This window comes from Prinia subflava, chromosome 4 (genome assembly GCF_021018805.1).
Source record: "Prinia subflava isolate CZ2003 ecotype Zambia chromosome 4, Cam_Psub_1.2, whole genome shotgun sequence".
Taxonomy (NCBI): Eukaryota; Metazoa; Chordata; class Aves; order Passeriformes; family Cisticolidae; genus Prinia; species Prinia subflava.
The window spans coordinates 56281855-56306386 of NC_086250.1; positions in this window are offsets into that span (position 1 = coordinate 56281855).

A 24532-nucleotide genomic window follows, 5' to 3' on the forward strand; every position below is an offset into this window, starting at 1 on the left:
ATGGAAAAAACAATTGAATTCTCAGGTATGGGATGATGGAAATGATGATTATTTCAGAACCTGAAGCACTTGCAAGTAATAAAATTATATACAGATACCCTAAAGTCTTACTGGAGGGGAGAGAAAAATTCAGTCTACAGTCTAAATCAACTACAGACAACAATCATAGGATAGCTTTAGAAAAAATACCATTTACCTTATAAATAATAGCACCTGCATGTCCAATTGGTACACAAAAAGAAAAGAAACTTCCTGCAGAAGTAGATTTATTCAGTTAATTTTTTTCCCTTAAGCTGTTACATTAGGCTTATGGGGGGAGAGGTCATTAGTAGTGTTTTCTTTTTTTATGATTGCCTGGTAAATAGTATCCTTTGGCAACTGCAATGTGAACAATAAAAGACATTAGCCATGACTTTAGAAATTTACAGGGTAAATGGACAAAAAACAAGGGATCAATAATCCCAGAAAATGGCACTAATTGGTGGTTTGGTTCTAATGGGCTTGTGTCATCTTTCCTTAGAATAATTTAGCAATTTTTTGCCTCCAGGAAAAGAAAACCTTCAGAAAGATTAACAGCAAAGAACATGCAGAGTTTCCTTGTTTGTATTGTTATTTATACAATGTAAGAGGTATAATGACTTAGCTGAAGGTTACTGTGAGGTTTTGTCCTACAGATCTAAAAAAACCTCAGTCCTGTGGTGCAGGAAGGGGGAAGATACAGTGATTACATGGAGAAGGAGTTAGCTGCCAGTAGGAAAGGCAGCATTAGAATTGTTATATAAAAGAGGGACAAAGAGTAATTTGGAAAGGTGACAAGAATCTTTGAGACAAGGGATAAAAAATGTGGAGGTTTGAAAACAAACTATCCAAACATCTAACTGCAAATGGATATTTTTTCAGGATCAAGGAAATATGATTTTTTTTCATTTTTTATCACCTACTTTTTACTAACTTTAAATAATGTCATAAAAAAGTCTTTTACAACTGACTTTTTTTTTTTAAATTTCAAGTTTAATTATCTCCTGCATTTATTGAAGGCTTTTAATATTTTTATATAAATTATTGAACTAAATCTTATTTCCAAACTGTTGTATTTGTGATAAGTGAAATCTGAGGTGCTTTTGTTTCATATGTGGTCACATTTTTCATGCATTTTAATGGTAATTTATCAGAAAAAACCAAGAAGGTATCACACTGCACACGGTGAAAGAAAGAGAAATTTTGAATGCAATCTGTACTTCAGCATCACTCTCTCACATACTTAGTCTTTCAGACACTGAAAGTGCAAGCCACAATTATTTAACAAATGCAAGTAATATTTTCCTTAACCATGTAATCAGAATTAAGAAATCAATTTCTCCTAAAAAGAAAAAGAAAAGGAAAAATCAACCAGAAGCAGACACCAGTACAGAAAATTGATTCTCAGGTGTTTCAAGTTTAAAAGTTTTATAAAAGTTGTACAACACCACATAAAGCAAGGTACATTCCTCTTCAGTTCTCAGTAAATCCATACTTAATTTGAAGCCTCAGCAGCATGCATAGAAGATTTTCTAACATGAACATTATCATAAATCCTTACAAAGTACAAATAAACATAACCAAATAAAAATTAACAAAAGAAAGCCCTCACAATGCTTTGAGGCAAAAATGTTAGCCACAGAATATACAGTGGAGTAGAAAGCAATTAATTGAAAACTGGAAGTTTGAAGAAGAACAATATTTCTGCCACAGTCTTGAATGCATATAAAAAGGCCTTTATTTTTAGTGTTATTAGTGTTAAATAAAGAATATTGCATTCCAGCTAATTGCAGATTTGTACATAGGAATATTTTATTTTATTGGTTGTTTCCTGAATTTATTCCTTTCATTCAACAGATAACTCTTATGGGAAATAAAAACATTTAGAAACTTGAGTTATTTAGCCCCAGAAAACTAGATAGCAAATAAAAGTAAATTAAAATTAAAAACATCAAACATTTATTTTAAAGATATCAACTTGAAATACTTGAACTTGAGCACATTTTTTCTCTGGCAAACAATTTGTTGAAACCTGGACATAATCAGCAAAATGCCTGAACCTAAAAAAAATCCAATAAAAAAAACAAATAGGAAAAAAGAACATTGTGTTGAGGTTTAGGGGATTTTTTTTTGTTTGTTTGTGTGTTTTGGTTGGCTGGTAGGGTTTTTGTTGTTGTTGTTTTTGTTTTGGTTTGGTTTGGTTTTTTTTTTGTTTCTGTTTTTGGTTTTTTTAATTGACTTCCAAAGCAGGAAATGGATGGATGGAGAAATCTGAAATAGTGGATTTTTTCTTTCTTTATCCTAAGTGTCTGAGAAAATTATATGAGCAAAATGTTAATGATTCAGTGTTCAGTTAAGTGTACTTCCATCCCTAATAATCTGTAGTTCTGTTAGTGAATCTCTACCAAAATCAAAAAATATGCCAGAATGAAATGAATTTTATAAAATTTTGTGAAAATAAGCATCCAGATAGAGATGAGCATTGCTTTACTGCAAGCTTGAATCCATTTAAGAGCCAACATAAATTTTCTCTGAAATAAACATTATGCAGTGAGAGTTTACTGGACTGCCCTGTGCTGTGTAGTGTAGCCTTTAATGATTTTTTGGCATCAGGCTCCAGAACATTTATTGTGCCTGCAGTCACTGACAAAGGAAGGCACTCCAGGGCTGTGACTATCATGAGCTGGGTGTGGTGAGTGTCCTGTGGGCCTGCTGGGTGAGTCTGTCCAGTTGTCCATGATATGTTCAAAGCATTAATTACAACAGCTCTAGAGGAATTTCCTGTCCTGAGATGAAACAGATGAGCCAAAATAAACCAAAAATTAAACATTTAGCCCAACAAGTTGCTTGCCAAGAATAGATCCCCTTTCCCTGAAGGACTGTTTCTGGAATTTTCAAAATGTACTTGTACAGTTTTTGCTCTTCTACTGCCTGACATGTTTTCAGCTTGGCTTGTGGCTCAATGAGACAGTTTTCTTCCCCATCTAGACCTGATTTAATATCAGCATTGATGAAAAGTGATTTATGTAGAAAATCAGTGTATTTTTTTAAAACATGCTGAGAAGTAAGTTTTAACAGAAATTTAGGCAATGTCTGATTTTATTTTTGTTTCATGATTCTGTTTTATGAAAGCTAAACTGGGCCCTACTAAACATCAATATTTCACAGTAAAGTATCCCTGGGATAACTCAAAAGTTTTGGGGAAGAAGGATTTATTTAATCCGTTAATACTCAGTGAACAAACTGCCTTTCAAATTTTGAAAGTATTTTTAATAATTTAAAAAGAACTTTTTTTTGCAAGAGTTTTAAAATGAAAAGCTGCACATAAATACACTTACTTTACTACTATGAAGAATTTTTGTTAAAGACTCAAAGAGTTCAAGCAGACCAGAAGTTTGCAATGCAAATCCCCAAAGTGACTAGACATTATCTGTTGATGCTAGTTTTCACCAGCATCTGCATTATCATCAAACAAACATGAAGAGGCATTAAGACTGTCCATTTAAGTCTTCTGGGTATCAGTTTCCAGGATTTCTGCATCCTCAGAGTAGCAACTGTTTACAGTTTGTTGCCACTTAAGAATGAAAAAAGCCACACCTGGTTCAAGTTTAACATGTTATTAGCAACAGCTTGTCTTCATTGCTTTGAATTTTACCAAATAAGTTAAAATAATAAAAATAAAAATATTTGAGTGTTTAATTGAATACCTTATGAACAACAATAATAAAATCAGACTTCAAAGATCATCTCCATTCAAATCATGTCATTATATCCTCTAAAAAAAGAGCATGTTTTTCTAAGATATGCCTAGTAAATACTATCTTCTAAACTTAATTTTATTAAAAATTTAGATAAATTAAGACTTTTAAAGGAAAAAATCCTCATTTAAGAGAAAGAAATTGAGAATAATCTGAATAATCTGAGGAGTGAAGAAATGCCTTTTACATTACACTAAACAGTGTTAAAACTGTTTTAATGTTGTGTGATAATCAAAACAGTAGAATATCGACAATTCCATGTGAATTTTTATATTTTGGTGTCTCATATAATAATGTTGTTATTATTTACCTGAAATATTTTCTCATTTAAATGATCTGGATTTCTAAGTTTATTTTTAGTTTAAAACCAAATTATTATGAAACAAACATCCAACAGCTACTCCCAGTGGAAAATTTACTTTTATATTTTAACTGGTAAGATAATTATTGTCATTATCATATTGCAACAACTCTGATATCTGAACTCTGGAATCTGATTCCTTCAGTGTCATATAAAAGCTACTCCAAGAGAAAGATTATTATTGCACAGAAACATACTTAAAAGGTAAAATGTCTATCAAAGAAGTATTTAATGCTGATAAAAAAAGTAATTTCATTGTTAAAATTTTATAATAATTTTAAACTAAAAATTTGAGTTTATAGCTAGGTTTGACAAATGGAAATGCATTAAGATGTAGAATGAATGTGTGTGCAGCCACACATCCTTGATGCACTGAGCTCTCTGACAAGGTCTTTACTCATTTTTGGGAATGCTTGCTTGACACACACAATTTACATTTCTGACATTCTCTTCACTCATTTTCCATATCACTTGGAAATACAGTATATGACAGATGCCTTCATCTTCTTCTCCCTAAGACCTAGAGTGTTATAGTATATAGCGAACTTCTAACTTGTCTGTCAAAAATTGTACGCGTTGTCTCAGACAAAACTGCTCAGTTCACATGGTTCAAACCAAAACATGACTGAAGCAGTTTATTAACTAGCAACACAACCAGTAATCAGTGAACAGTATCAATATCATCAATACAACAAATGGGACCCAATACTGAGTACCTCCCCCTTCTGAAAGATCCTTTTCTAAATAAGCCCAAACACCTGTAGGTGACAGAGCTGCCCCACTCTCCCCATCCCCTCCAGGTTGTGTAGCTCTGGGGTGTCCCCACTGCCCTGTTTGCCTCTGTGCTCTCTTCTCTGCTGTATGTTTTCATGTTCCTTTCATATTGCTCCTTTATTGCAAATTCTTGTGTCAACCTCTTGGTAACAATTTAATCCAGATGGTGTTTGTATTTCCCCACCTCTTTATCACCTTTCATTTCCGGGACAAGCACTATCTCCTAAAAGGCAGTTTGGGTTGCTTCATTCACACATATTGTTTGACTCACAGCACAGTATTTTTATACAGAACATTTCACCTAGAAATGTGATACCCTCACAACTATTCCTATTTGATGCAGACAGGTAGAGATATTATGAAAGAAAAGCCTAATGAAATAGGGTTTAGGCCCTGCTACTCTAGCTAAGCTAGAAGTAGTTTGTAAGTTCCCATAAATAAAAATCATAAGAATGAACACCACAACCTATTCTTAGAGAGGAAAATAAGTTTGCACCTGCATAAACAATGAATCTGTCCCATGAGAATCAGTGAAGAAAATATGTAAACATATCTAGAGAGAGAAAATTTGATAGACATATACAATAGCCCTTACTGATCAATAAACTGAGTTTCACTATATTGCTGACAAATTAGGTTTAAGCACAGTGCCTTCTGATATTTCCTATAAATATAAGCTTGGTGAATAAAGAATTGGCTTTTCTGCATGAGAAAACTGAGTCCTGTCTACTTATTTATTACAACATCTATTTTTGAGTAACTGTTCATTAACTCCTCACAAAGTGGCCATGAACAGGAAGATATGCCCCCAGCACACTCTGGTATTTATGCTACTGGTTTTCATAATGTTCGCAGAACCCTCTATATATTCTCCCCCTCTTTTGTTGAGTATTTGCCTTTTTAAGTATTGGTGTTGATTAACTGTAGTGGATTGCTAGGTGTTCACCAAATTCACTTTGTTACTCCCTCAAGATAATCAAGATAATGACTTGGAGAAATCACTCACCAATTACAGGCACAGGCAAAACTTGGGGAAATTAGTTTAATTTGTTGTCAGTAATATCAGAAATTATAATGAGAATTAAAACCAAATCCTAAACCATCTTCAGCTCAACCCTCCCTGGTCTCTGAGTTTAACTTTCCTTCTGGTTCTCTGCACCTCCTTCCTTCGAACAGGTAAAGGGGGCTGTAGTCAGTTCATCACACATTCTCTACCATTTTTCTTTCCCGAGAGAAGACTCATCATCCTCTTCCATGCTGTGGATGATATCCTCCACAGTCTGCAGGTGGATCTCTGCTCCACTGTGGACCTTCATGGGCTGCAGGGGCACAGCTGCCTCACCATGGGCAGCACGATGGGCTGCAGGGGAATCTCTGCTCCAGCACCTGAAGCACCTCCTGCCCCTCCTCCTCCATGGACCTGTGTGTCTACAGGGCTCTTATTATATATTCACATGCTTCTGTCTGCCTGCTGATGTGGTCCAGATTTTGTCCTTTCTGGAATTTGTCATCCCAGAGGTGCTACCATCATCACTGGTGGGCTCGGCTTTGGCCAGCAGTAAGTCTGTCTTAGAGCTGGCTGATGTTTGCTCTATCTGACACAAGGGAAGCTTCTGTCAGCTTCTCAAAGAAGCTGCCCTTATAGTGCCCCCTCCACTCCCCTGGAAAAACCTGACCACACAAGCCCAAAACATGTGCAGTCTTCAAAAATGCTTTCTATCAAAGTGAATTCATAGGTAGAAAATAAGGATTTTCTGGCTCATAACAGAACCACTTCCCTAAACAGAAATCATAATTCAGTGCTATTTGGCTTTCACTCCAAATACTGTGTTCTACTTGTTATGGAGTCTCTCAACAGTATTCATGAAGATCCTCAAGATATTTTTCCTTCAGGTATCTTATGATGGTTCTTATGATGATTGGTCTCAAATTCACCACCTAATGTTGGAATGGGATACATCATCATTACTTAAAATGGGACATAAAAACTCAGAGAAATGGCACTATGGTCAATTTATATCTCAACACTTCTTCAGAGTGCAAACCTCTGCTGTTAATTTAACAGCCATTTGTCCAATTTCTTGCACTTTCAAGACTCAGAATATATGGCAATACTGAAATAGTTAAAAATATTGCAGTACATTTAGCGAAAGTCAGGTGTTTCACTTAAAAAAAAGCTAATTTCTCCAAACAGGAGAGTGCCTGTGATTCCGCAGTGAATGGCATTAAAGGCTTTAACAGTGATGACTTATGGGTATGTAGCATAAGACCAGATTAAAGTTGGTGTAGGAAGAGTTCTGTTCTGCATCTTGTGATGTCTCTAAGTGGTGAAGTGCAAAATAATCATGGGCTCTTTCAGTACAAGCCAGAGAAAGTGGGTAAGACCCTCCTAACTGTTAATGTTTTTCTTAACCAAACACAACACACTTAGGGACACTTTAAATTGGGAATTCTCTTATTTCTACTATGGGGAGTGAACTGATGTTATATTTGTAGAAAGCCTCTTTCTAGACCTTTTACATTTTAATCTACATTTGAAGAGCAGCACAACCTTCTTTTAGTGCATAGTTTATCATTCTATTTGTCACCCTGGGCAGCTCATACCAGTTTGATGGTCTATTTGTATTCCTGCTTTAGCCCTGGAGTGACTCAGATTGCCATTCAGGGACAGAGGTGAAGCTCAAGTCACTTTACAAGGGCATGTGTCTCCCATCTATCATATTTTCTGGGTATATTTATGGAACTTTGTTTTGTGTCTTCTGTGCCCTATGTCTCTTCTTCCTTGCTTTTCCTTACTATATATAGTGTTTCTATACTCTTTAGCTGTACTTTCTTCCTGTGGACTGAATGAAGACACTGACATTCAATTAATATTTGAAGAAAAAATGCACACTTATCCTGCATTGTATCATTGTTAGCATCACTAGAATTATCTCCAGAAATATATGTAACTTATTTTTGTGTAAGCTAAGTGAGAACAGAATTTCCCTAACAAAATGCTCCTTTAACATGTAAAACAACTTCCAGTTAAACTCAAATAAATGACAATGCCCAGCAATTAAACAAAAAAACCCTCTTCTAAAATAAGAAAAGTTGTCTTTATGATCGTCATTGTGACAAGTCAAATGAACTATATTATGGAAAAAGATGTTCAGAAGGGTTAAAGCTGTGGAGCTAGACGTTTTACAAACTATCCTTATCCATTTTAACAGTAAGCTGTGTAACCATGTTTCTCAGACCTCAGTTGCACTGATTAAATGAGTTGCACAGTATTTGATTACAGACTATAATCAACATGTTGCAAAACTGAGTGCATAATTCATAATGTGTCATTTCTCTGACAATTTTTGCCTCTCTCTGTTTGCTAGTTGTCATTGAGCAGATTATTATGTTCTCAAATGCATCCGTTATTTAAATTTATTTGCTGAATAATTCCCACAAATTATTCTTATTCTGTGTGTCATCCACAGGCAGTCTGTCATGAATTTTCAACACTAGAAGATGCAGTTATTTTTATTTATTTGGCTTATGGATTATGCACTATTCCTCTGTTTCCTTAATGGATAATCTAGATCAAAATGAAGTTTCAATATCAAAATTCTACATACATTTTCTTCTAGTATACACCTAAGATTCTTGGATAAGAGCTGGCATGCCTCACTAGATTTAAACCTCCAGTCTAAGAACAGGTGACTCTATCAATTCCTTTTCAAATCACCTAAAGTCACACATGTACTGCCAAGAAAATTTGAGCCTATAAGCAGCCAGAATAGTGTGCAAAGTAACTACAGCTATTGGGGATCTCATCCTCTTGTTTCTCTTCTGAAATTAATCTGGGTCAACATTGCTCCTCAGAAAAGACAATTATTTCAATTTTGCTAAATAGCCCTAGGAACAGATACCTCTGAACTGGGAGGTTGCATTCCAGGGGAATCTGCTAAGACAGAGGGAATAATATATACCCCATAAAAGCAGTCAAATCACTAGGCCGTACAGAAAAAGGGAATAATTTATTTCCCATCTCCTATTTCTTTTATTCCTGGCTGTGTAATGGCCTAGTTTCTTTCTCCATACTTCCTCACAGACTGTTCTAAGCACTCTATTAATTTTTCAGGTGTGCTCTCAGGATTTACCATACGGATTGCAAAGCAGTTCTTAAAACTATGAGAACATTGTTGTGCTACTGAATGTTTCTGAGTGACCCAGCCAGCAAACACCCAGCTCAATGGGATTGTGTCCAGTGAAGCTGGGTTTTTACTGGGTAAAGCATTCCTGGGGCATCAGATTTAATGAGCTTTATTTGGTACCTTAGCTATGTAACCTGTGTATAAGCATACAAAACCTTTAAAGTTTTGTAAGGACTTTTATACTTCAGCAGCTTGCATAAAACATTTACTACAGGAACAAAACTCCTACGCCATATTCTTCAAACTATTTCCTCAGTACATCTACATGTACATACATGAACACATAAGACAGGCTCTGCACACTACTTGTGTTGATAGCACTCATCCCTTGGATTAAATCTAAGATGTAAACAACATTCCCCACAATGATAAAAAACCCAACAAGTCTTTAATTATAGCAGAATTAGGCTTTGCTGTGATGCATATAATTTTTTTTTTTTTTTAATATTTTTGTGTAGCATTGCGAGCTTTGTCTGCATTTCCCATAGATTGTCAATACCATGATCTGGGATCTGATACTGCTCTAAAACCTTTGATGGATTCAAGGCTGAAACTTTTATAGTTCTGAAGGACAAACAGAAACCATTTACAATTCTGCACAGACTAGATGCGAGAAAGAACATTGTCTCAACCTGTTGCTTTCACTTCACCACAGAGATTCACAACTTTCTTTTGTAAATTATAAATCATTCTTTAAAGAATCAGCACTAGGACTTGCTGTAGAAATATGCCCTTTCTCACAGAGCCTGTGCCCTCTGAATTTTCCATTACTGTACCTACAATTCATCCATAACTGTCCTGTCAGAATCTTAATCAATCAAATCAATCAGTCAGTGAATAAATCTTGTACCTTTCTTTGCATGAGCACACTTAATCTTGTTTTGTGTAAGCATTATCAGTGAGCCTCTGGCTCCAAGTGAGGCATGTCAGCCATTACTATAAGACAGATTATGTCAATGTTTTATAAATTGATTGCTTTTTTAAGCATGTAATTCTTAGCAGAATTTGATTTTATTTACATTTTTTCTATAGGAAGTGAAGTGTTTTTCCTCACCCAAAATCAGTCCTTCAACACTCATTCAAGTTCATACAACTTCATTCATGGGCCTATTTGTGAATTTGGCCAATTTCACATTGCCATATTTGAATTTCCTTTACAGTGGAACAGTCTTTCTTTTATGATTATCTTTTTGCTTTGCACCTCAAACAGATGCTTCACTGCTTCTCAGATCAAAATTACTGCTAGCCAGTATAAGTCCTAGAAGATCTCCTCTCTGTCATGGTATTGATAGCAGAGTACAGTTTGAATACAGCAACACAGATATGGATTGTTAGGAATAAATTTAAATTGCTCTGTAACATAATTCCTTTTAAATGCATTTAGAATGACATTCTGGTTTTGAAAATCCCTTTTCCATCCCCTAAAACTGGCAAAATTCTGGAAAATAGTCCATTTTTTTAGATTTAATCTCTGTTCAAAGCAAGCTGAGGGCAGGATAAGAAATGTTCAGAAAGAACAAGTCTGAGGCCCTGCAAATACAATACTGGTAGTGGCAATGGCAAATTTGTAGGGCTACACAGTTACCCCATGAACACAAGGTGAGTACAAAAACATTTCCTGAAAACTTCAATGTGGGGACCTGGAATGTCTATTGCCCGTGCTAGTAAAAAAATCACATGCTTTATACTGAGGACTGAAGCTTGTAAGGCTTGTCAGGCTCTGAATTTTTCTTGACCTGCCTCTAACTTTGTTTTTATTGGTTTAATTGTGTCAGCCATTTCTCTAACTGATCATATGTCAAAGGTTAATTTGTTTTCCTTGTGTTTATCTTTGTGTGATGTGACCAGAGCTTTGCATAAATACCAGTAACAAGCAATTATTCCACATAGAATGAGATATTACAAACCTAAATCCCAGGGTGTTGAGGCATACAGCAGCCTCAGGATGGGGGGCACCATGTGTGGGGTAGGGTAAGAGATGAGACAGGACAATAAGAGATGGGGCACAGGGTGAATATTGGAGACTCTGCAGCAATAAACAATAAGGAACTGGAGCAGGACAAACATTATTCTAGACATAACAAAGAAATAATATGTAACATACATAAAAAGTGTCACATATATTAATTTGGAATGCAATATGGAGTTTGATACCAAAGATGAAGACTAAAGGTTTCAGGGAGCATTAGCAAACGTGAAACTATTTGGAGTGGATCTCTGAAGAAGAAATTTAAAAACATTGACATGAATATCATATTCCTTTTGGTGAAAGACTACAGGGGCTGACAACATAAAAAATACACCTTAACCCACCCCTGCCCCCACCACCATAACCACCAGACTGAAATAATTTTAGGATTGTAAAAGATTCTCTCCAGGCTAAGGCTGTAACAAAAGACAGAATCTGAAATTGTTAACTTCTCTAATAAAAGAACTACTCTTTATAAGTGCCAAAAGTACAAATCTGGAGATGTAAAACTGAAAGGATAAAGAGATATCAGTTTATTATTTGCAATGTTTTCCTGGAAATCATTGATCTGCATTAAATTCTGAGGGCAAAACTTGAAATTATTCTCCAAAGTGATAGGCATAAACTTGTTCGTGATCATTTAAGAGGCTTTTTTGAGCACTCTGACAGATATACAGATGATATAAAGGGCCTATTTCCAAGATATGAAATGTGCAGATATTATTGAAAGTGTTGAATAGTCTCACAGTTTTTAGCTTTAAGCTATCACACACATTCTCGAGATATCGGATAGTTCTTTTTCTGGTTCCTGCCTGTGGAACTTAGTAGCCAGTAAGAGATAACTGGATAACTGAGGATTAGGTCCATTTTACTTGTAAGACTTATCACTCAGAGCAGAGAGGAAAGTAGCACTCTACTAAGTTGGGCTCCATTCTTTAACAATGGAATTTTAGTATCACTGTAGGGAAAATAGTAATTCAGCTACTCAATACAGCTCATCCTCAAGTAACTGGTGTATTTTGAATATCACTGTGTAGAGTCTCTCAATAAATTATCACAGACAATTAAGCACAGGTGTTTTGGAAGAATCTTGCTAGTTGTCCACGATACCATAATTTATGAACAGAATGCTTTCCTCTCCCTAGGAGAATTTTCATTAAAAAGAAGAAAATCCAATATACTTTCCAGCTAATGATAAGTAACTGATATAATAAGAATTGACAGGTCACAACTTGCTCCTTCACCCTTGTTCGAAGCTGTAGATTCATAAAGTTTTAAATGTGTTTAAATATGCAAAAACTCAACAGGAAATTCCTGGTTTACAGCACCTGCTATCATCATCTGAACATTCAAAATATGAAAGAAAATAACTTGAACCATACTGATAACTGATATTTTGAAAAAGTCTAACCGAAGCGTATTTTTACCATGTAGTAATTTAATTTCTTAGATGAAATTGTATGATACTTCATAATTCAAATGTATTTTCATAGATTTTTTAACACACAAACATGACCTTCTTAAAATGCATGCTATCACTGTATTCACAAAAAAGAAATAATGAGATATATTGCTCTTTTTATTTTTTTAAAGAAAGAAGGAGTACAAGCACAAAAATATCTCTATAAGTACTGCAAAACTATTACAAAAATGCATTATATTCTATCAGTAGTCATTTGAATATTTCAGAACGTTAACTAGGAATGATTTAATACTGTTTGTTTTCTCTAACAATTTTAACTGAAGTTACATGAAGTGATGTCCAAATATCAAATTTTCATCAGTCTTGAAAAGCACCATAATTTTGTTAGTACATGACTTTTTAAACTTTGATTCTCTCCATCATTATTCTTTTAATTATTTTCATTTTTGAACAGAAAATTAAGAAAAAGACCTCCAAATAATATTTCTTAGGAAGACATGAAAAAGAGTTTTAAAAATCCTAATTATATTTACATATATGCGGTACAAATAGTTTCACAAGGAATTTACTAGCACATAGATAAGAATAAATTAACATAAAATAATTTTAGAATTATAGAATTATAGAATGGTTTGGCTTTGAAGGAATCTTAAAAATCTCATTCCAACCATGGGCAGGGACACTTTCCACTAGATCACATTTCTCAAAGCCCATTCAGCCTGACCTGGAACAAGGAACAGACATTCACAGCTTCTCTGAGCAAAGTGTGCCAGTGTCTCACCACCTCACAATAAAAAATTTATTCCTGACATCTAATGTAAACCTACCCCCATTCAGTTTAAAGATACTCCTGTTTGTCCTATCAGTACATGCCCTGCTAAAAAGGATCCACTCTACTACTCCCAGTTTTGAATTTCTTTATATGATAATGATCTAGGTGTTTTAATCCTGCTAGGACAAAATGTCTGCTGACATCTTGTATTGGGATTGTAATTGTAAGCTTTGGTAATGGAGGGGTTACTGGGGTAGCTTCTGTGAAAGCTTCTGGAAGCTTCCTCCATGTCTGGCAGGGCTAATCCTTGGGGTCTCCAAAGGTGGATGAGCCTCTGGTCAAGGCTGGGGCAATTAGAAATGCTGGTAAGTCCTCTATGATAACATATTTTAGAAAAAGGGGAAAAACAAAACAAAATCAAACCAACACAAACATGGACATAAGAAAAGGGGAAAAAATTAATCTTTACTTGCCATCAGCCAGCAGTGTTCATGCATTTCCTGGGCAGCAGGGTTTCAGCACATGGAGCAGTGGTTCCAGAAGGCAAACACTGTAGATAACAAACATCCCTCCATTCCTCTTCACTTTTACACCTGAGCTGTCACACGGTGTGGAATGTCCCTTGGGTTAATTTGGGTCAGTGCCTGGCTCTGTCCCCTCCCAGGACCTGTCCCAGCCCCCTGGCAGGGCTGGGATGTTGGGAGGCAGCGCTGCCGCTGCCAGCCCTGCCCAGCAGCAGCCAAAGCTCTGCAGGGTGATCAACTCCTCTGCAGCTGCCAGGGAGAGCACTGCACTGAGAGGGCTGCTGGGGGATAATGAACTCAGATCAGCCAGAACCAACACACATATCCCAAATGTTTCAGAAGATCTTTAAAAGATTCAATTTTGAGGGTTTCAGGCAAGAATCATATTTTCTAAACTGCATTCTGGAAGGATGACCAGAAGCAGGAGTAATACATGGGTTTGGAAGCAAATACAAACTTTGGTGCCTGGGAGATTGATCTAGTGTTTCCAAAACTGGAACTCAGGGTATCATTCTAGGATACTTATTATATCCTTCCCTGGTTTAGAATTTGATTTTTTTTCTCTTGATAGCAGATTGATCTTTTCCTTGCATTTACTTTAACATACCACTGACTGCTTAGGGTTACAGAACTTGCTGCTTGTCGATTTCTAACCATTAAACGACTGTATTGACAATAGAGAGCAGTAAGTAGTCATCTTCATTTATGTTTAGACAGAAAGTCTTTGAGACAGCAGGAGAAATCTAAGATTTTGGTGCAAAAGCAGCCCGACTTAAAAGTGGCTGGCTGAAAATAAGATACATCAACCCTCTGCTAAATAGCATGCTAAATTGTATGTTCTTTTATTCTTAACAATTCTTTACATTTACAACAATTTTATTGTAGTAGTTGCTGAATACCTGTCACTTAGAAAATGGCTTATAATGTTGTAAAAATGTGTCTTTTTGATACCCTCTCTTTTCACTAAGCTCCTTTTCTTTCATCATAATCACATTGCTATCTGCAGAATACACAATTTTGTGTGCTACATTGCATTTCACTGCTCCAAACTGCTCAGAGTATTCAAACACTCTAAACAACCATGTGTAGAAAGGTAAGTTTTTCTTTTGCATGACAAGATATATTTTTGTAAGACATACAAAGCCAACATAAATTTTCTAGGTTTTGATCAACACCTCTGTACAGTCTTTCTGGCCAACCTTTTATACAGATGTGTCTCTGCACAGTCAATTCTGTTTCATTTACTTAGACAACAAATAAATATGACAGAGAGTTAAAGAATCTGATATAGAATAGTTTAGAAATGCATACATTCTCTATGTATGTCTGATGCTATGTGATGAAATGTTATACTGTATTCAGTAAGAAACTTTGTGTTTCGGTGTCAAAATGACAGAAGGTTTTTATTATAACAAGTTTCAGCACACCCAAGCCTAAGCTGAAGCAAACCCCATTAAAAACCATCTGAATTGGACATATATATTCCTTTTACATAATTAAAATTGGGGAAAAAATGAAAAAAAGCAGTCCAAATAGATTTTTTTTTCAATCCTTAAAAAGCATAAGGTAAATCAGGAAAATTAGTCCTGCATTTTTCTATTGGTTTTCACAGGTACCCTTAAAGCATTATCAGTACCTATTGGTCAGATACATACTAATGTGTACAATGCTCATCAAAGTTGTTGGAAATATAGTTAAAGTCAGGTTTAGGTTAATTAGTACAACTCCTGTCTCACAGAAAAGTAAACCGTTTCAAGCTTTTGAAACAGTGAATAAAAAGAAAACACATGTGCTTCTTTCAAGCTGAAAATATTTGGTCAACTCATAATGACAGATATCTGTCTTATAATCTTGTGCTTGATGATGAACTTACTTCTTTCAAAATAAATACGTATTCCCTCCTGGAATTTACAGGGAACTATTTAAAGTTCACTCTTGGAGAGTTTTGGTTGCAATGTAGATAAAATTTCAATAGGTTTTGTTGAAGAAACATCTTTCAAAAAGGCAAGCTTATTTTTATGACTTTCTTCTTCAGTCACATGTTCCTTCATGGGTTTCGTTGTTTGGCTTCTGTTCTAATATTAGAACAGTAAATCTAAGGGTGTTTTAAAGAGGTTTTTCCTTTTATTGTGTTGGAAGCTGTTTTTAATGCTTCCTTTAAAAGGATCAGTCAGTACAGTATAAGATAAAGTGGTTTAATAAAGATTTTATTTTATAGTTCTACATGTAAGTGGAATATCCATTCATTAAAAAAAACAGATAATATTTCTCAGTTGAAAAAGACAAGTGATATAAAAAATATCAGTGTGACTTCCTACAGACAGTTCTTTATGGATCAGTAATTTCTTCATAACCATGTTTCTAATGGACCATCACAGGGGAATATATTTAACTGTTTTACAGTCTAATTAGATGAGGCATCTGTCAAACGTGCCTGATTTATCTCTAAAAACTGCTCAACTACATATCAGGATACAGGCTGACCAGCAAACAACAAGAAAAGTCCAAGCATACTGACTGTAGGCAGAAACCACAGAGACTTTTAATGTCTGAAAACAGAGAGTTATTTATAAAAGTGCATTTTAAAAATTCTTTTGATAGTAAAATTCAGACTATTTGCTAAGTTTTAGTGTAATACCATTAGTCTATTCTTTGAAAAGAAGAATGCTTCCTCTTGCATGACTTGCTGAAGGCACACAAACAAGACGTGGAGAAAGAAAAGTGGGAGGTTAAGCTCAACTGTTCTGTAAAAATCATAGCATCAGTGCCACCCCAGAATAATAAGTTTCATATTTGGAATGCTTTTTATTTTCCATTTTGATACAATAAAAAATGTGCAGGAAAGGTCTAAGGATGGAAAGGTTGGGTGTGTCCTTGTCTGCAGTGAACATAAGATGGTGGAGTGCAGAATTCTACATGGAGAAAAGTAAGATTACAAAGCTGGACTTCAGGAGAACTATTTTTCCTTCTTCAAGGACCTACTTGGATGAATCTCATGACTTAGAGCTTTAGTGATTGTAGTTAACATTAATGTTAATATTCAAACATCACTTCCACTAGCTGCACAGTTCTCCGAAGAAAACCCAGCTCTCTGATTACCAGTACCAATTACCAATTTCTGCCAATAGACCTTAAGGATGGCTGTGACTCACCATTTCCAGAGGGACAATAGCTCTTTTTAAGACTTCCAGAGAATTTGGCCATTAGTCTCTCTGCTGGTATTACCACACAAAGGTGCTAATTAATACCACTTGCAATGTGGATTCTCAGTCATTAGAACTGAGACCAAGCCCAGTAACTCATTTCACTCAGGACTTTGAGAAGCTGTCAGAGAGCAACAATTTCTGTCACAACTGATCTGATACAGAGGTGTAATGCTCTATCTCATTACCAGTTATGTGGGCCATCCAGCCTATTTAATTATTTACTTTTATATTTTACCCTTTTTTTTTTTTTCCCTCAGGAAGGAATGGCCTTAGTCTTCAGTAATGCTCAAGACAACTGAGCTGTTTTATTTTTAAATTTAATATCAGGCCTGTATGTTAGGGGAAAGAAAGCTATGTTACACATTCTTCTATCTTATATATAAATATAAATCATTGATTTTTCCTTTTATTTTGTCTTCATTCTTCGTTTGTTTCATTCTGTGATTTTATTTTCCTATTCTCAAGATTTCAAGTGTCAGAATAAAAATCTTATAGCATTTAAGAGGATGAGACTACTTGACTGGAGACATTGTGGTTTAGTATTCTGACTTTACCTGAAGGGAGACCTTGACATTTTTATATTCTAGGAGAACAACAAGAATGTGAGTAGTGTGTGTGAAAATCTCTGGGATAAGAGGACTAATTCTAGTCACAGTGCTTTCAAATAATGAGCTCATTCTTCAGCTATTACCATTGTAGCAAGTCATCTCATTGTTTCAGGGCTTCAGCGTCTCAGGACACATCCTACCCATTTTAAGCATCAAAACTGCTTTGTAGTTAAAAGTCTACTGAGTATTGATTAAAAATCTCAAAGACAGAGGAACAGAGAAAGAGGGGAGAAAGAAAGGGGGAGGGGAAAGGGGGTAGAGAAATCTTTAAGAACCAAATCTTACACAAACCCGGTGAAAGGCATAAACTTTTGAATAGCATAATAGTGATATACATTGAAATGACTACATTAGAACTGAAGTGGGTTAATCTTTACTTTACATAGCAAATATTCCAGAAATGCAAACTGGAAGGTTGATTTCATGGAGGTCAGCTCAGCAAAGATTGTTTAAGATTGGGTAGAGTAATTAATCTAGAATTACTCCCCCAGTCACCTATGACTAAGTTTTGCTTACAGGTATATTTATAATAACTCATACACTCTTCCTTCATCTTTCTTATGGTCTTCACTCTCGTTCGTGGAAGACTAATATAAAGGCAATATAAACTGAAATTTTATATTAAGAATGTCAAGGATCCTTGGGTCACCTTTATTTGTACTGATTGCAGAACTTGGAGAAATCATGCATTCAAACACCTTTTAATTTCTTCAAATCAAGAATTATTCATGTATCCAAGACCTAAGGAGTCAGGAGCAGGATTTAGGTCTGCCAACACGATGTTGTAATTTCCTCTGGTTAAACACAAACATTAAGAGTTTAGGAACTCCTAATCACTTTTTTTTTGTAAAATAGTTTTGATAGCAATGATATTAATGTAAGATTATAAATGTAATCAGTTATGAAAACAGGTATTCTTTTTGTCAGGTTTTTCAACCTTTTCTTGTGATCAGTTTCTGTTGAGTGCTATTTTTACAAGGGGGAAAAGGACACAAGTGAAACTAGGTTGCTCTGATGAAATGCTAGTTGTGTCACCCAAACACAACTAAAAAAAAGAGGACTATAGCAAAATTACAAGTTGATACTTTAAAACAAAGAGCACAGGATGATTACAAAGGTATAAATGTAAATTAAAACTGTGCAGTTACTAATAAATACAACATTCATAGTTGGGTAGGGTCTATATTAGGGCATAATTTAAATGTATATAATTGTGGTACAGTTTGTTGAAGATACCTGTTAATGACAGCATATGTGAAGAAATCTTCAGATTTCTTACATGATAATAAAAAATCCCCAAACTAAATGCAGCTATGCCTCTTCAGAACAGTGTATGCAAGTGTGATCAGTCTGGTATGTTATACTGATACTAAGCTATGTCTTTGTTAACATGAAAGGAAAATATACTTCTCTTTCTTGTAGCAATATCAGTACCCCATTTCTGAAGACTCAGCTGTAACTGACTCAATTGTCATGCCCTTAAGGCAGGAATATTTTCATCAGTTTTTTTCACTGTCTTTGACAACGGAGCAAAGAAAACTAGATGAATGCAGTGTGGTCAAAGATGTTTTCGTTTCTTTTCCATATGTAAAAAGTAAATAACTATATATCTATTTTTCTATGAATTTGCCTAATATAAGCAGAAATATATTGCATTTGCAACAGAAGTACAGAACAGAAAAAAACTCATCAAATGTATTACTGCGGCTTAACAAGCTATTCAGTATTAAGTAATTGGTTAATTTGCTGAGTATACTAATAGAAAACAATGTGACTTTATGTACCAGTAAGCCTTTGTTTTTGATATTTAATGATGTTTCTTATTTTACGTGTACAGCATACCAAGAAATATAGACAGGTCTTACAACTGATGAGTAGCATTCTATTGAGCAAAATCCATTTTACAATTATCTGAGTCCTATCATATATTTAGATAGTAAAATTAAAATTTACCATCTCAGAAAGAAAGGAAGTTGTTATAAGCACAAGCATAGCGAAATTTTATTTGTGTTCTTTTTCAAGGCAGTTTAGACAGAAATGTGGAGAATGTAAACATATCTATTTTGATTCTGCATAAGATACACATCAGTATTTTCAATTGTTTGAGATTTCTGCTGAATTTTATGACACCTTTGAATGTCAAAGTATGTCTGTAAACTAAAATAATACAAACAAAAACGGAAGACACTTTCGACAAGTCCTCCAAATTTGGCTTTCCTACAATTTGACCATCTGTTTGTGCTGGACCTGGATTCCTCTGATATTGGCAATGGCCAATATTGTCTCAGGTGGTGAATGCAAGAGAAGAAATGGAAACATAAGGTAGTAGGATGCTCAATCCAGCCTAGCAAAACCAACACGTACTACATAAAAGCAATTACAGTTTATATTTTATGCGCTGAAATTACAGAATGACATTTTAAAGATTTTTGTAACTTACATTTTTAAAGGACTTAGTAAAAATTTGTAAAATGTGTTTAGGCTAAAACCATATAAAAAAAAATTTCAGCTTGAATTTTGATATCTATGCCATAAATTTAAGTGCTGAATTTAGTCTAAGAAAAAGCACAAAAATTTCCCTTGATAGTCAACAGACATACTTCAAAAAGGATGTTTAGAACATATAAATTAATTTATAGCTGCCTGCCATAAGTGTTTTAAAATACTCTGCATATTTTTAAAGTAGAAAACTAGAAAATTAATGTTAAATATTCTAATCTTCTCACAAGAAGACCCAGTTGTTTTTAAATCTATACTTTTTGGCTATCTACACTTTTTGGGAAGAGGATATGGAAACAGGTTTTTCAAGCAACTGAAAAGCAGAGCTAGTAGTGAACTTGCAGAGAAGCAGTTTTACCTCCCACATCCTTTAAAGCTGTCAAGTTCTGCACAGCAATGCAGATCAAGATCTCTTTGTGGTGAAGCTCTGTGTTTTGTTGTACTAAAGATAGAACTCTCTTTTTTCAAAATCTTAACTGATATCCCATAAGTCAAAACAAACTATATGCAGAGATAGAAGTGGACATTTGTTTTTCTACATTATACAATCTACGTAATGTGCAGAAAAGATTCAGCTCTTTTCAAGCTGTAAAAAAAAAAAAAAAAAAAAAAAAAGGAGAGAGAGAGAAGGAGAAAAGAAAAATTCTCTTCTCCATAGACAAACTGAAAAAGGCTAGTCTGCTTAATCCATAAACGCTGAAACTAATCCAAGATTATGGTGTATACTTACTATATTTTGTATAGTGCTCCATTCAGGTTTTCTGAAGAAATGGTCCAACGAATATAACAGATTCCAATACCTACAGCTTTTCAAGGGTAGGGTTTAAGACTCAGTACAATAAGCTGAAATGACATTTGATTAGTGATGTGCAGCCATTAATTTCAGCTGGTTATGAACCTTGGCAATTAGTCACTGTAGGGATGCACCCCCAGAAAGAGCCAGTGCTTCTATATAAGGGAAAGAGTTTCAGCTTACCTTGGAACATGTGAGGAAGTTACCCTAGAATTTTCCATACTCTTCTCACTGGCCCAGTGCCAGCACAGGAGCACTGGCTGGGCTTTGGAAGTGCACCTCAAAGGCTGTTTCCAATTTCTTTGGGCAGGGTGCTGGGTGCCCCACCTGGACCATCGAGTACTAAAGGGACTGTGCAAAGGAGCTCAGTCCCTTTTTTGGACTGCCTAAGCCAGTGTCTGTGTTCTCAGCACTGTGTTGTAGTATATCACTTTATTTGATGATGTTTATAATTTTTGTCATTATGAAAACCCTTTGTTTTACAAAGCATGTCCAGAGAAGTTGTTTTGCTATTATTAAGCCATTCTGAGGAGTTGCAGGCCAACCCTCAGACTTGATAAATCTTCACATAGCTTATTCCATTCTGGCCACCTGCAAGATTTTATCAAGTCATCGTATGTAATTAACTTTTACTTTCATAAAAGTTTAATGTGCTGAAAAAGCACCAATGGCTTTGAATGTTGCACTTCATGATTTCTGACAGAATTCAGAATTAATTCTAAAAGACAATTTTCCTTACTAAATGTTAACATAGCCATCTGCTTTAAAACAATGTAAATTTATTTTAATAGGAGCACATAATTATCTGTGGTTGTTTTTTTTGTTTTTTTTGTTTTTTTTTTATTTCATGGTCACGGTAACTGCAGTATGAACAAGAGGGTGAGGAAGAATAATTCACCTCTGGACAAGCAATCATAATCTATTCAAATAAAACCAGCAAAAAGATTAATGAGTAATATTTGAAAGGCCAGTTGAGCTTTCTTTTAGTTTTTGTTTTTCCTTAAAAAAAAAAAAACCACAAACAACAACAACAAACCAAACCAAACCAAACCAAACCAAAAAACACCAAAAAACCACCAAAAAAATCCAAAACCAAAAAATAAACAAAAAACCACACCAAAAAACCCCGACTTAAAAACACTGCAATTATCAGAACTTAATTTGAGTTGTATTTCTGGAACATCTTAGTAGTAATTATGAAACATAAAGAGCCATATATATAGCTACTTACCAAAAATAATGATTTTGTAGAAAGCAGTTTCACTACTTCATGTATATTTAGTCAGGCTTTGCTGACCTTTGTTACAGAAAAGGGTAAATAGATCAAAGCTCTCAAGTAAAATCAAAGAAGAATTGTTTCCAGAATTGTATTCCCATCAATCAGTTGTGCTTAGCAAGACAATTACAACACAATTAAATCTCTATGATACAATTGTCAAGGGGCATACCAATTACCTGTTAGTGAACCAGGGTACCACTGTCAGTTTGGTGAAACTGTTCAGTCAGGCTAAAATAGTTCCTTTGTCAATAGATCTAGGTAACCTATTAACAGCATGCACAACAAACATAACCCTTGAGAACCCAAAACATATTTGTGAGGGTTATTGCTCGACAATAAAGTTACTTTAACAGTGTTGGTCGCAGTAGCACCACTCGAGCTCAGACAGTGGAGGCAGCAGGCATTTGGTCACAAAGCTGACACTAAAACCAGCTCAGCTCAGCTTCAGCAAAAGTGAGCCCAGGCCCACCCTGACACTGCATTCTCAGGTCAGGAGTACATATCATTGCATACAAAAAAATGCAAATTCATTTTCATGGCACTACAATGGAATAGCCTTGCTCTGTGAGTGATCGTAGGGTGACAAAAGAGACTGGTTCTAACCAAAGGAAAAAACATACTTAGATGGTTGTTCTAAAAATAATACATTTTTATGAACCTTTTTATAAGCCATAGAACAACTTTTACAAGTGCAAGAGAACATGAAGTAGGCCAAAGACCAGGAGCCATTGGCAATGGAAGCATTATGATGGAAATTATAAAAGTTGAACAGTTTTTGGAAAACTCTGATACCCTTTAAATGACTAGTGACAGCACAGAAAACCAAGATAATTCAAGAAACCACAGGATGAAAGGGTTAGACAAAAGTTAGGTCTCACATACCTGAAAAAAAATTCATTCTGAATTTATACTGTTACAAATTTATCTCAGAAATGAATTTAAATTCTATTTAATTAACCCTTAAGCCCTAAAATTATGATTGCATCTACAAATGGAAATTTCAACATGAATAAAATTCTGCTATGAATATCCATGTGAAAACTTCTGAAGAACTCCTGAACCTCATACTTGTGTGGTAGGCTTAATGCTCTTAGCATTAGGCTTAAAACCTGAGTTCTATTTAGCATCTGATGAATCTTAACTGCTATCAGTGTCACTCTAAAATGCTATTTTACCTATTGTAATTGGATATATGATGTCACTATTTGTGATGTTGACTACATCCCAGTAATCCATTTGACTCCAGTGAGAGTATAATTATTTTTATTAATAATAATAGTTATTATAATCATTATCATTATCATTATTTTATAGGAGACTATACAAACCAGTGCAAGACCTTGTATTGCTTTCTCATCACATCCTCTTAGTAAAATATACTGGCTTGTTTAATTTCTTCTTTACTAAATGAATTGTTGTCTAATGAGGCTTAATAGCTCTCCCTTATGGCAGTAGTAGAAATGGAAATAATATTGAGTAATTCTAGAATTATCACTGGGAAGCAGTACTTTAATACTGTTCTCTGTTACATCAGTCACTATAGTAATAAAACAAATACTGAAGTGTATTTATTTTCTCTCTGGGTCAAGATCTATCTGTTAAAGCAGTTCCCATATAATATTCGTGATCCTTAATGGCTTAGACATTCCACCAATAATATATGTCCTTAAAGTTCTTATAATTTTTCCCTGAGTGCTATTGATTTCTGCAGGAGAATTTTTTTTTTTTTGCATTTTATGAATGCAAAATTTTATTTTCTGTATTTTCCCTGATATTTGCCACATAATTGTCTTTTTTTTTTTTTTTTTTTTTTTTTTTTTTTTTTAATTCCAGGATTAAATCTTAGGTAATTAGCAAGACTGTGCTTTGAAAAGAGAAAAAAAATATATAATGCAAAAGTCCATTTGAGACAATTTTCTAAACTTCTACCATTTTAAATGCAAGTATCTTATCTGCCTACCTGCCTGGGCCAGAATTGATCATATTCAGGCCATCAGATATGCTTACTATCTTTCTGCAACACATTGCTACTGCTGTGCATTGTTTGTATGTGTGCAGTCTAGTTTACAGCCTTGTCTTCTGTGTCCCCACAGGTGTCGAAAGCCTTAAATGACAAAATTTGAGGTCACATTTTATTGAACAAATCTCCATTAATTACTTCCAGCAGACCACTTGAATCAGCAGCCTTCCACAGTCTAATGAGATAAATTGTATTGAAAGGTCCCGTACAAATACAGAGGAGGAATGTTCGGGATAATTTGTCATCTTTACTAATTGGAAGTGATTGTTTTTCCTAGGTCTCAAATAAAGCCAATATCTTAATACAAAGATAGTCTACTTTAACTAAGGTTTGGAATTAGA